The sequence below is a fragment of the Agelaius phoeniceus genome, chromosome 4, assembly GCF_051311805.1.
Source record: "Agelaius phoeniceus isolate bAgePho1 chromosome 4, bAgePho1.hap1, whole genome shotgun sequence".
Taxonomy (NCBI): Eukaryota; Metazoa; Chordata; class Aves; order Passeriformes; family Icteridae; genus Agelaius; species Agelaius phoeniceus.
The window spans coordinates 40680673-40694724 of NC_135268.1; the positions used below are offsets into that span (position 1 = coordinate 40680673).

The window sequence follows — 14052 nt, forward strand, 5'->3', positions numbered from 1 at the left end:
TAAAATTAGTAATTAATACTAGTCACCATGCACTGTAGTGAACTTTTTTCAGTTAAAGATTCAATCTCAGTAGTTTCAAAAGCTTGATGAAATGGTCATTTTTTTATTATTCGTAGAAAAGAACTTGCACATTGAAAAAGGTATTGCAGTCAGAAGGAAGGATATATCAAAATTTATAGACCAAATATATTTGAGGTTGTTCAAGGTCAATGAATTTTTTCCCTCCACTTGCTTGAAATTATGAGTAATAGAATATGAATAACTGGTACTCCGACTGAAATTAACTACAGTGATGTGTAACACTATATTTAGCTGTCTTTTAAACTGTTGCAGTCTCATTTAACAGGCTCCAAATTAAACCTGCATTCTCCACCATTTTAGAGGGAACATTTAGCCTGAGGTTTTGCAAATTTGATTGGAAGAATTTACAGTAATTATTACTTGAGATCCAGAAAGAATGCATTCTTTGAAGAAGCACTTAGGGTAACCATTGCAAGCAGGAGTCTTGAATAAATAAAAAAAACTATTGTGATGAAATTTGGAGTTTGCCATGTGGAAGAAAAAAGAAGAGTATTGCTATATAGAAGAAGTTGTGGTTTTGGGTCATTTTCCTAATCTGCTTATTCCCCAAACAGATGTTTTTAAGTGTAGTAAAACCCAATTTATTCTGAGCAATTGTGCAATACTAAACCCCAGGAACTGCAGTCCTACAGTCAAAAGCCTAGAGAGTCATTGAAAGCTAACATTACTCTGTGAGAGTCAGCACTGAGCAGGAACAGCCTTGTAGCAGAAAAGTCAGAGACTGGCAGATCACTAGTAATTAAATTAATAGTATTGAGCCCAAGGCCATGTTTCTTCATCTTCTGTTTCTCATATTGCCTCTCATTTTTTTCTGTGATAATTTTTTCATGTTTCTTATTCCTAATTAACACTTGTTAACACTTTTTCCCCCCTTTGGCTTCTTTTGCTTTTTTAATTCTTTCACATAGTTCTGTTTTCATTCTTGGTATCTGTGGCTTCCCTTTTGGCTTATCTCTCCATTCATTATTTCTGGTTCTCCTTTTACCCTCCTGCCTTCACTGTTACCTTCTCCATTCGCTTACTGCTTCCTTTCATTGTGCCACATGTCTGATTTCTCCTTGTTTAACTGCAATGGTTTTCTGTCAGAAAAGAATCCTACAGCACTTCTGATAGTGCTTTCTAATTCCATGTGAACAATTTGAGTGATGTTCGTCAAAGAACTATTTTTTGCTTTTGCACTGAAAATTTTCATGCTGTGAACTCTGCAGTTCAGTCTGCTCTAAGTACATATTTCAGGATTGTAGCTGGAATAAAATGTCAAGACAGCAACCCAAACAATAGCAGTAATATTATATAAAGTGTGAATGGTATACACTGAGTTTAAATCTCAGTGTAGTGCTGGATGTTTTTAGTAACTAGTAATCCACATGTGCTTTCATCTGTACTGAATTTACAGAGGAATATGCAATGTACTATAGCAATATGCTGAACTTTTTCTAGCCTAAGCATATGTTACCATGCAGAGTCCCAGTATAAATTATTTATAGAGGTGGAATTGCTTTTTTTCCAATGCTATCCCTTCAAGACAGGCTGCAACAATCAATATATTTGAAAACCAGGACTTCTCACACAGAGCAAGTCTTCGGGACAAGGTTATGCAGTCTCTTAGCACATATCCTCTGCTCTTGGACCATTTCTTAGAAAAAGCCTAAGCAGCCTCAGCCTTCTCATGCTTCCTTTGTTGAGGGCCCCCTTGGTGCAGGTGTGTTGGGGTGCAGCTGCAGCCCAGACTGAGGGCGCTGAGAGCAGAGCCAAGGGGCCGCGCTCTGCTGGCCCCCAGAGCACAAAGGGCCGGACACTACGGCACTGCCAGGTGGGCCCAGCACACACAGCAGGAGCCAGGGGCTCATCAGGGACACTGAGACCTTCTTGCCCTTGGGCTGGGAAGGTTTAAAAGCCCAGGGATCCTTTGTTCAGGGTCCCTCCTCGGAGGGCACCAGCTCGGGCTGTTCCTGGGCAACTGCACCATAAGCAAATGGCTTTATGGACATCTGAGCCTCTGCCATGGCAAACCTGGGATGGACCTGGTGAGAAACCTGCTCTGACTCTGGGATGGGATGTGTGGAAACCCCTGGGGTCACTGCCGACCCCCCTGTGGAGGGAGATCGGCCCCAGCCGTGGAAGTCTCTGGTGCTGGGAATGTGACTGAGAGAGCCTCATGAATGGTCAGACTGGGAATTTTCTGTAACAACCCCGTTACCATTGACAGAAAAATATTAGTGGGTCTTGACTTCTAGAAATAGTGATGGTAGCAGGATTTTTTTTTCCCCTTCTGAGAAATCAGCATGTAAGTGTTCTAAATGCTGGATGTGATTCTCACGGTGTGAGAAGTTTTTCAGTAGGCAGGATGTCCAGGTTTAAAAGCCATGGGATGACAAATTCTGTCAGAGCTTTCATTTTAAACAGAATGTTTTTTAAGGGATGGTAAATTGTAATGCTCTCATATCAGAATTTGGACAGCAAGCAATATAGGGAACACTTATTATTTCCTTTTTTACACTGTTGTCAGAATGTTTTTCACAGGAGTATGATATTGTGAAGTGCAATGTTACACAGAGAGTGACAAAGAAATTTCTGTTAGAACTTGTTATAAGGCTTCTGGTTTGGAATTATAAAGGAAGAAAAAAAAGACCTGTATGAGTCAGAGGATGCCTATGACCAGCCATGAAAAAAAGAAATGCAATCACTACATGAGTTGAGAAAGCATAACCACTACCAACAGAGAGAAAATAAATCTGTGCATTAACAAAGGATATTTTTCTTTTTAAATAAAAAGTGCAATATTTTTAGTTGGAAATCAGCAGTAAGTTTCTAATCTCTGAGGAGAAGGTGTAGAATTGTTTTCCATGAAGGTAGGGTACCTAGAAATAAAGATGAGCACATGAGCTTGATTTATAAACTCTTCTTATCATAGGCAATAAGCTAGTGATATCTTCAGAGCTTCCTATTAAAACTAATATAGAGATGGCCAGTTAATAAGAATTATTCATGTTTCCATTCTCATTATTCTTGGTTATTCACATTTTACCTTAATTCTTACAGTCCACTTTTGGAGAAGGTCTTGTCTCTCTCCGTTTTCTTGAAGCATTAATAGCATGACATAAAATCAATGGACATAACAGCACGCTTTACCCTGAGAGGGAACATATGTGCTAAAGTCTTTGCAAACAATTCCATGGGTGAAGGGATGGGCATTAGCATCTTTGAAATGGGTCTCAACATCTCTACTAGCTTCAACCAGCAGGTTTAATACAGAGCCCAGACAGTTTGGCTCCTGAAATGGGCAAGTGCATCTGCACAGTCCTGAGCTTCTGAACTTTTGGGTAAAATGACCCATTCAGGCCAGGGGGAATACATGGTAGGCTGTTTGGGAAGGCTGGACCTTTCCAGTACCTCAGCTAGTGGGGAAAGTAAGAGGGCAACGTGCAGCCGGGAGTTTAGGATCAAAGGAGGCTGCGCCCTCGGAAACCTTGTGAAAACCTTGTAGGCGTGTGCCCCAGTGGACTCTCCCCCTTTATTCTAACAAGTTTGCAGGACTCCTCTGTCTCCTTTTTGGACACTGGCTTTTCGTAGTGTGATTTTCTGTACAAGATGAGCTAAGTAAGAAGCAGTTTGTTTTGTCTTGTTCTGTGGCTGAATGCTTTTCAATGGTAACAGCCTTCTAATTCCCTACAGTACAGGAAAAGAAAAGAAAAAACCAGATTTTCATATCTCTGTAATGAAATGTCCTTCCAACACAGCTTGCATTGCCAGGACAATGAGATGTTTGTTTTTTTCTTAAGGGAGAATTCTTTTTAAAACTTTGGTTGATTAATTATGTCATAGTACATTGAGTGTGTTATTCCTGATGGAACTACATTCTTATGGAGCCTTTTTCCAACTTTTACCTGATGTTAAGCATGATTTAGATACCATAGGAATGTAACTATTGGGGAAAAAATTCTGTAGCCTAAATGTGAGTTTATGTATATTTATCAAGAAAGAAATTTAAATAAACTTTCCTAGTGAATTGATGCAGTTATAGACTTATGCTGAGCTAATAGAACAGCTTGCAACCTGGGATTTAAATACTAGTACTGCTACTAAATGATTTTTCTTTTATGAAAAAGAATAAATTGAATGAAATCCACCAATATAGATGCCAAATACACTTGTTAATAAAAAGATATGAAGAAAAATATCATCCTAATTATTCAAATACGAGTGGCTTTATAGAATTATTTAGGTTAGAAAAGATCTATGACCTCCATCAAATTCAACTCAGCACTCCCAAGCTCACCACTAAAGCATGTCCCTAAATGCCACATCCACACATCTTACCTGTAGTTGCCCAGATCCTCTTTCAGCCCCTTTTGTAGATGGGTATTTAAATAGGTGGATTAGTGAAGCAAAAGCAAATTTGGTAGAAAAGAACATTTATTTTTTTAAGTGTGTATGGAGGAATTTGCACAAAAAAAAAATATTAAAGAATCATTCATAAGATCACATTTTCTTCCAAAGGCTTATCTTTCTTCAAAGGTTAAGATGTTTAGTCATAATTTAACTGGTCCTGAGAAACAATTATATTCCTTACCGGTCACTATGGGCTATTTCTTTTTTTTTTTTTAACTTTCTCAAGTTCTAAAATGCTTGAATGGCAGAAGATCACAGCAGCTCTCATGTCTATGAGTCTTATATACTACTTGCATGCTACTTTGCCATTCTTTCTGTTACTGATATACTAAGCTCTGTTGCTGTAGAACTTTCATGGCATTTTCTTGATTTTGGAGAATGTTACATGGTGGCTTTTAAAGAGCAAGAGGGCAGTTTAAAAGCACATCTACATTTTCAGGTACCAAAAATAAATCTATCAATGAAGACTCTAGCTTTAAAGCCCTTTTGCATACTTTAAACTTTGTTCTTGATTGGTTTTTAGTTTGTTAAAGAGAGTTATTGTCTTAGAAAATAAGTGGAATATGTCCATGTAGGAAAAACTCTATGTTTCTCTCCTAAGAGCAATCGAAATCAAAAGTAGGAAACTATTAGGAAATTAACTCAAATACTAAATTTTTCTCTTATGTTTAGTGTCTACCCATCCTGTAGTGTAGTACCAAAATGTTTAGGTAGACATTTATTCAAAGCCTGCATGGTCTAGAAAAATAAATTACATTTAGACAGGTAGATTTTCTTCTCAAATGTATTTCCTACTCTCTTGATTTAAATGCATCCAGTGTTTTTAAAATATGTCTTTTGCTTATGTTCATTATTGAAAAATTCTTCATATTTTTCTTTGTCTTCCATATATTTTATGTTGTATGTACTCACATGGTTCATTTAGACCACAGAATAACTTCAAACAACTATTAATATATCTGAAGAGAGAAAACATGCCCACAGCTCATATTTTTCACAGATCATTCTTTTTTTGTTTATACTGCATTGCCCTGTAAAGAATCCATGATTCCCTCAAAAATAATGACATTTTATAAAGACAACACGTTTATTTGGAGGAGTATTTATTTTCTTTCCTTTCTGTTTCTGAATCTCTGGGGTATATGCAGTTCATAGTTTCAGTATTTTTCCTCTCAAACACAAGCATCTTTATTTACTTCTATTTTTGCAAAAATATGAAGGTGACAGGTAGATCAAGAAAGAGTGTGTGTGAGAAAACAGAGCATTATTAATATTCTGAAAAAATATGAAAGTTTGCTTATGTGTTATAGCTTACCATAATCAAGTATCAAACAAATAAAAAACTGAATAATATCATTCAGTATGTATTGGTTTTGCTTCAGCTATAACTGTGAGAAAATGTTTGTAGTCCCTCACCTCAGACAGTGGAAATAACAGATGAAAATATGTATCTGACCTCACTTTCTTTGCTACTTCTACCAAGAAATTTATGTTCAGAAGAATTGCCTGTTATAGAAAACCACTCCTAATTTTGCTAACACTTAAATAATTTTTTTCGGGTAAATTTTGGTGTACGATCATTTATAGACATTATTGCAGTATTTGTCTCTTTGCACAGCCAACATTTAGCCTCACAGAGTGTGCAGTATGAAACCTGGAATACATAAAAGCATTATGGACACAAATATGTTACTTATTGTATACAGAAAAACATTATTTGGCTTATTCAGAATGTACTCACAGTTTCTCTCATGGCTGAAAGTTTGACTCATGACTACACTTGATCAAAGCAACTTAGATCAATTTGCATGCTTTTAGTTCAGGAAGGAAGTCACAGGAAAATGAAGGCACCGAAGCATAAAATAGGATTCATTAATAAAGGCTCAGCATAGAGGTCAAAAAAGCAAAATGGAATCATACACTGCACTGATCTGTAGAAACAGCTATTGACAAATTACAATAGAAGCATGATATAGACATTACCAAAATATTTAATTGTTGTATATCTATGTTTGTACATGTCTTTAAAGGGATACATCTTGACATACAACTTCCGATGAGCCTTCTTAGAAATCTGGCCCATTTATGACGTTGTAATGGAATGGAAAGGAAAGGAAAAAGGAAAGGAAAGGAAAAAGGAAAGGAAAGGAAAGGAAAAAGGAAAGGAAAGGAAAGGAAAGGAAAGGAAAGGAAAGGAAAGGAAAGGAAAGGGGAACGGACTGTCTTATCCTTAATAGTCCTCAGCACTGATGGTTCCGTTGGACAAAGTACCATGATTGTGCAAAACAGCCTCTGAGGCACTTACAGATCTTCCCCAGTGGCCTTGGCATGTGAAGAGGGTGGATGCATCACCTGCCCATAGTATTTATCAGCATAGTTTAAAAGCATGGTTTCCAAGACAACTACCTGAGACTAAAATGTAGAGGTGAAGGAGGTTATAACTTTTGAATCATTCTTTCACTGCTTTGAGAACAGGCTTGCATGAGTTGCTCTTTGCTTATTTTGACTCCAAAAAAAGTGTTTGCAGATTAAAGCAATATTAACTAGTCTAGAAAACTAATTTCCCTTTAGTACAGGAGGAAAAGCCAAGATAGGTGCCCAATATTTAATTTTTTTCTCCATATACAGTGCTCAAAGTAAAAGAAAAACTGGGGAAAAAATGACCCTATAAATAACTACAGCTAAACTGAAGGAAGATCTTGCTGAGCTCAGTGGGAGCACTAAGATATGGACTCCTGTCTCACATCTAGCATTTAGTTCCGAAACCTTCCTTCACCTGAGGGGCAGCAATTTCTTGTCATAATTGCAAGATTTCACTTACAAACTCAGCAATATCTTGCTACTCTGACAGGGAAGACCCCTCAGCTTCCACATCCATCTGAGTTGTGGGAGCTGGACGACCCTGGGAGATCAATCTTTCCTGGATGGCATGACCCCCAGGCTCCCCATGAGCTCAGAACTCAGGCGGATCTTGCATTCTGCAGTATTTTGCACTGACAATGGCAGCTGGATCACAGGTCAAGAAGGAAGGTTTCTTCACCTTTTGTTCTTTTCCTTTTTGGCTCCTGTCTGCTATGTTAGCAACAACCAGTCAGCTAATGTGAAATAGCTTCCTCTTACTTTTGCAATGAGCTTTAAAGCTATCCATGGAGCTTAGAGCAGTTTAATGGCAGCAAAAATGGGAGAGCCCAGAGGGAGACAGCACTGTTTCTAATTGAACCAGTGGTGTTTGTAGAACATAATGAAAAGGTACAGAATAAGCAAGTGATGTCCCAAGAATAGTCGTATATACACATGTATAATATAGCTCTCATTTTCCTTGGAGTTTCAGCCATCCAAAACTTCAATCTGAGTTATGGGGTTACAGTCTGTAGGTTAATTTTTTTACAAGAATGATAGTAACTGTTTAACAGTCTGTTCAGGGGGTTTGATTATACCAAAGTTGTGAATTGTCCCTTTCTTTGTGTTTTCGACTACAAACCCACTAAAAGGACTTCCTGATGATTGTCTGCCTTACATTAAGTTTTCAATATATATTTGATTAATAATTTAATTTCCTTAAGGTGCTGAATGTACTTCCTCTTAGTTATGAAAATTCTTCAATATGTACTAAAACCGGTGGATGCATTTGGTTCTTTTGGCTTTAATGGGTGTGTTTCAATAACTTAAATGCAATACACCATCACCAGAGAGCAGTGAAGGGATGTGTTGTAAACATAACTTACATCTAACTGAAGACCCACTGGCATGGTTAATCACAGGATAAGCAAAATCCAAACTCAGATGTGTGCAGAGCTCGTATATTATCAGCTGGAATGCATCTCTCTAACTCAATTGACATAAGATTTTTTTAAATTAGACTAATTAGTAAAAGAGGCTTGATGAATTGATACAGAAATAACTATTGTCCCTGTTTTAATATGAAATGACACAAATTTTTAAAAGTTTTGTTAAATATGTACTACATCATTGCAAGATGAAGTCCCTTTTTATTTTATTTACTCTCTTTAACATCAGGAAACCTCATTTAGAAATCACTAATAAGTAAGCGTTCTGTGTGCATTTTGAGTTTTTATTTCATGTGCTTAGAATTTTTGCTTTAAATATGCAACTTGAACACTGAGCGTTACTGGAAGATCTAAATAAATGGATTAAAGTGTTGTAAGTGTTCTCTAATGGTAGAATAAGTAAAGCATGTCTCACTGTTTTCCTTTTTGGCTTTGATGTGCTTGAAATCAGAAGTTTTTCATAGTTTGTGTGAGGGTTCTTTCCCTGTAGCTACATGTGGATATTTACTATTGGATAAACAGATGCCCTAAGCTTAGCATTTAGGTTCCTAAAAGGATATTGACAATTCATTCAGAAGAAAGAAATATACTCTTTATTTTCAACCCTTTTGAATTTATTTATGCTTTAAAGGAAACTAGAAATGAAAACATTCCTTCAAAATAATTATTGTTAATTAAATCTCATGTTTTAATTTGAATCCTGTCTCAGTTTGAGACAAATTAGGAGGAAAAACTCACATTATAGTCTTCAATTCCCCCATGTGCACGCTTCCTCCTTTTGATACTTTCCTTCAAGTGTATTTTTACTTTTTCCATCTATTTTGTACAGAAACAGAATTATGTAAACTAAATAAAGAGATTTCACAAGATATCTAAATTGATTTTTAGGAAGTATATTTTGAAGGCCTCTCTGGCCATTTTCTTTTCAGACTGTTGCTGAAAAAGTCTGTTTTCAACTGAAATTAATAATGATATGCAAAAATTCTTTAAATTATTGAGATTTTCAAATAAAATATAAGAAATGTATCTGGCTATTATTACTATTATTACTACTGCTATTATTATTATCATTGTTGTTATTATGAGAAACAAGCCTCCCAATTTCTTGCTCTTCATGAAATTCACTTATTTTTTTCCTCCTCAAACATATATAGCATTTTAATACAGAAGTACAAGTTTATAACTAAGTTAATCTAAAATTCAAGATTGTTTTATAGAATTAGTAAGGTTTTTTTAGAAATTTTCTTTATCTCTTGTCTGTTAACTTCAGGTGTTTTCAAATCCATTGCATTTCTGTGAACCTTTTCTTGAATGGTTCAAGCTATCTGCTTAGTTTTTTTAATGTCTAGATTTTTGTTCCAGGGATTTATGACTCACATTTATTCTGTCATGTTGTATTTTAGTACTTGCTATACAAGAATTGTCATAAATAACAGGGCTAATTATCTAAAGTCATTTTAGCCAGTGTTGTTTGTTGAAATTCCCCGTTTTCTCCAGTGCAGACATCCAACTGTCTTAACTTCAAAAAAAAACCCACAGAAACCCAAAGTCAAAAAAATTTTTTTAAAACTAAAACTAGAAGCCTTCTAGAATTAAATGTCATAAATGATAGAATGATAAGGAAACTGCTTGCATCTGAAGGATTTTGGGTACAATACTAATCTGAATTTGTAATTGAGAAATTTTCACATTTGTCCTATATCTTGTGTATATTTTCAATGGAAATCAGGTTTTCAGCCTCCAGCATCAGTCTCATGATGTAAGTAAGCTACTGCAGATAATGATCCCCGATAGGACTTGTATCTGTGTATCAGTAAGTAATAATTTTCTATTTGAACAGTTTATATAATATGTTGACTTGGCTATTAACAGCAAATATAACTTGCATTCTCATTAGTATTTTCTTTGTTTTCTGTGAAAGCTGTGAATTTTATATTTGAGGAAAACTAACACATATTTCTTAGCGAGGGTATCACAGGCTAGAGCTCCAAACAAAACCTCGTGGAACCCCACTGGCTTCAAACAATGTAACTACTGTTTGTTAAAGTCGTTAGAATTAAGAATTGGTGTCGTAGGTATATGTCAGGCCTCCTGTAGGCCTATGACATTTAGAAGAAGTGTGTTGAAGAAGGTTGTAATGACTGCTAAAATAAAACCTGCGAGTGATAAATGAACAGATTGCTACTGTGAAAGTGTTTAAAGGTTTAGAACTCCTACTGATAAAATCACCAGAGAGAGTATGTAGAAAATTACTCTCTTCTCACCTTTAATTGCGTTATTTAACTTGAACATTTTCTCCACTGAAGGGAGTGCAAATAATAAAACCTTTTCATTTACTGTGCAAAGTCCTTTACAAACAAAGTATAGATTTAGGCCTGCTTTATTGAATTAAATGACTGGCCATCTATATTGAAGTTAATGGTAGAAAGGAAAATTGAAATTTGACTAAACCAATGGTGTGTTAGTGCTTTATCAAATGGAGATGTTGCAGATGTCTTCTGCAGATGTGGATACAAATGCAAAAAAGCATTTCTAACGGAGAAACAAAGAAATCTGCCTTAGAGAATGAACTGTCTATTCATTCAAGCACTAGAAGATGGTTCTGCTGAGAAAAGAACTGAAATTCTTAACACCTTGTTTTTTACATCATTGATAGTACTGTCTGTACACCAACTTTCTTTTTTTTAATGTTTTATTGAATAATGGAAGCTACTTTTGACATGAAATATTAATTATGAAAGAATGTAAAATATTGTCAAGGAGAAACATGCAACAACAGAAAAAATAACCTTTTTATATGTCTTTAACCTTATTTATATCTTTTCTCTTATTGAGAATACACTTACACTGGAGGATGTTTTTTAATTAGATGCAATTACTTCCAAAGAATGAGATTCAATAATGACATCTTTTAAGCCAGAGGAAACATCACATGCATGCACTTTACATTTTTCACATTCCCTCATATATGCACCTCATTCCATTATATAAATAGTTGGACACAGGAAGTGAGGTACCTTGCATGTGAAAATGTAAAAGTACCTCTGTGACAAGGTCTATGAAAACACTTGACACACATGTAGACAAATTAATGTTGCCTATATATGAGAACATGGCTTAATTTTTCATTTCTAATGGCTGCTGCACAGATTTTAATTTTATTTAATGGCTATTCAAGCTTAACGTAAAAAGAAAGTAAAAACCAAGAAGAAATCAGAAAAATATTTTCTAGCTTTTTAAACTTTTGTCAATAACTGCTTTTTGAATCTCAAAGGAGAAACTGATAGGTGAGTACGTTGTGGGGAAATGGAAATTCTTGTTGGATACAGAGGGGAGAAAATGATTACAAAATGTAACAAATATATAGAAAATTCTCCACAAATTGGTTAGTCACACTTTATGTGCCATAGCATGCACAGCACAGATTTAGCTCAATTTATTTCTTTGTAATTGGCATAAAATGGTGCACTTAATCTTTCTAGTTATTGCTTCTCAATGTCACCATTTTTTTTTCCATTATGTGATGTACAGTTGGTTCCATTTCATGACCAGATATTCTTTTTTGGGTAATAAAAATTTCCATGGATGATATTTTTGGAGTGAGATATTTTTGGCCATCTAGATAAATGACAGCAGTGTAAAAGTAGAGAATGCTATAGAATTAAATGCAGCCAAAGAGAAATGTAGCATCAAAATCTTCATACTCTGAATAAAACCAGAAAATGCCAATAACCCTGAAATCAAAGGGCGCTAATTCTAAAATGGGCAAGATCACACATTGGTGAAATATAAAAATTTTATCTTTATTTAGAAAATTGTTTAAACGTGAACATTCTTGTCTTGTTTTCTTTAGTTGAGAGCTCAGTACCTCTTCTGCAGCTTCTGCTAGCCAAGACTCTATGTCCCAAAAAGGATCTAAAATTTCTAGGCTTTCTCAGAATTAAAAATAAGTTAAATATAGAAGTGGTCTATCTTCAAAACTTATGAGAAATCTGTTTTCTAAGAGAGTATGTATTTATTTCATTTTATTGTGCTATCTAACTTCACCACCTGGTATATATGTCCCACGTATCAATCAGCTTTATCTGTTCCAGTATGTCTAAATTACCCATTCCCTGTCGATTTTTCAGGTACAGGTAGAAAGGAAACTATGTGGTTTGGTAATAGTTTTATTAAGGGATTATTATGCAGAATTAAAGGATTTGACTTCTGATGATTTTATAGAGATTTTTGCATTTTAATATATGCAAAGATTTCTTTTTTACATTCACTGAGAAAGGTTATGTTTTCTATATTGGAGCCATCACATTCTGGCAATGCAGTCACCTTGCTGTATTTCTTCATTACTCAACCAGGAACAACACTTGGAACAATCCAGTATATTTCTTGTCAGAGTAGCTGAATGTTATTTAGAAAGTGTTTATTTCTTAGTCTTTTTTTTTTGAAGACAGCTTGGCTCATAGGCAAAGATCCCAGATAAATTCAAAAGTTTGGTAGCAAAGCATGTGTCCTCCTCACCCTGATTCCACCAGCAGCTGAGAGCCAGCTCCTATCTCTGTGCCTATGGAGCTGTGACAGTAGAAGTGAGGCTTGTTAGTGGGCCACGATACATGCAGATTGCTAACTGTAGTTGAGGGTTGGTCCAAATGTGCTGATCAACCCTAACAGGCTTTAATTTAATCTAAATGGGATATTTTAATCTTTAATGAATTAGTAATGCAGCTTATATACTTGTTCTAGGCTTTCCCCCATGCAAAGATTAAATTGCTGTTTATATACTTGAAGGAATTATAGATTACCCAGAGCTACCAAGAACAGTGCTTCATCTTCCAGGCTTCTCTGTGTGCTTACAGAGTAAATAGGTATTTTTGTCTTTGAAAATTCCTGACAGAATGAACTATTTTTAACAGAAGTTCAAGACCTTTTCAGGAAATAGTGTGCTATGTATGAGGAAAGTAATCTTTCAAATGCACACTTGCTTTAAAAAAATGCCAATTGATTTTATCCAGTAGTCTTATTTTCAAAGAAGGCCATTTCAGACAAGTATTGTGCAACTGGAGGCTAAAGAATAGAAAGAGACTCTAAATCTTCTCTAGTCACATAGCTTTGGATTTTTCCTACTCAGAGAACATCTGGGCACTAAAATAATGGTACAGTTTTCTCCACACAGACTTTGAAAACGTTCTTGTGTATTCTGGGTGCAATGGAACTGCAGCACGGAGACACTTGGATTATGCAAACAGCTCCTTGAAAGCCATCAAAATTTCTGAATGTTTGCAAAATGTGTCATATCTGAATAAGGTAACTGGTTATCAGGACCCAAGATCTGAAGCCACTAATACTTTAAAGCACAAGTCACTGATCACACGTCATTCATCTCTTTTCAGCACCTGCACTTGCTTTGCCTTACCTTGCAGCACTTAGTAAGATAGTGAATGCAGATAGCAAAGCCCCTGAGAAGTGAGAAAGGAAGCTTAGCTCAGCTTTAAGTTGTGCTGCTTCCTTACATTATGTTGTCCCCCATGAGGGAACCAGAAGGAATATAAGACCATTTTATGCATGCTGATTTTGTCACTTGCAGAGGTTCTAACAAATCATGTAATTTCTATGACTGAATATTTCTGTATTATTCAGTATAATTGACAGTGCCAGAAACTAGCCCTAAGCAAATGAAATGCAACACAAAATCTGCTGTAAGCAAGTTAATCACAGCCTAAGTGATAGAAAGCTTGCACTTCATTTCTTTTCCAGGATACATTTGTAACAGAAAAATAATTCTCTTTTCTCTCAA

At 35.6% G+C, this 14052-nt stretch overlaps 1 protein-coding gene across 23 annotated transcripts in view; it reads left to right on the forward strand.

Annotated features, from left to right (window-relative positions):
• Positions 1 to 14052, forward strand: part of TENM3 (teneurin transmembrane protein 3) — a 1291791-nt gene that overhangs the window by 222018 nt on the left and 1055721 nt on the right. The gene's annotated exons all lie outside the window — the stretch shown is intronic.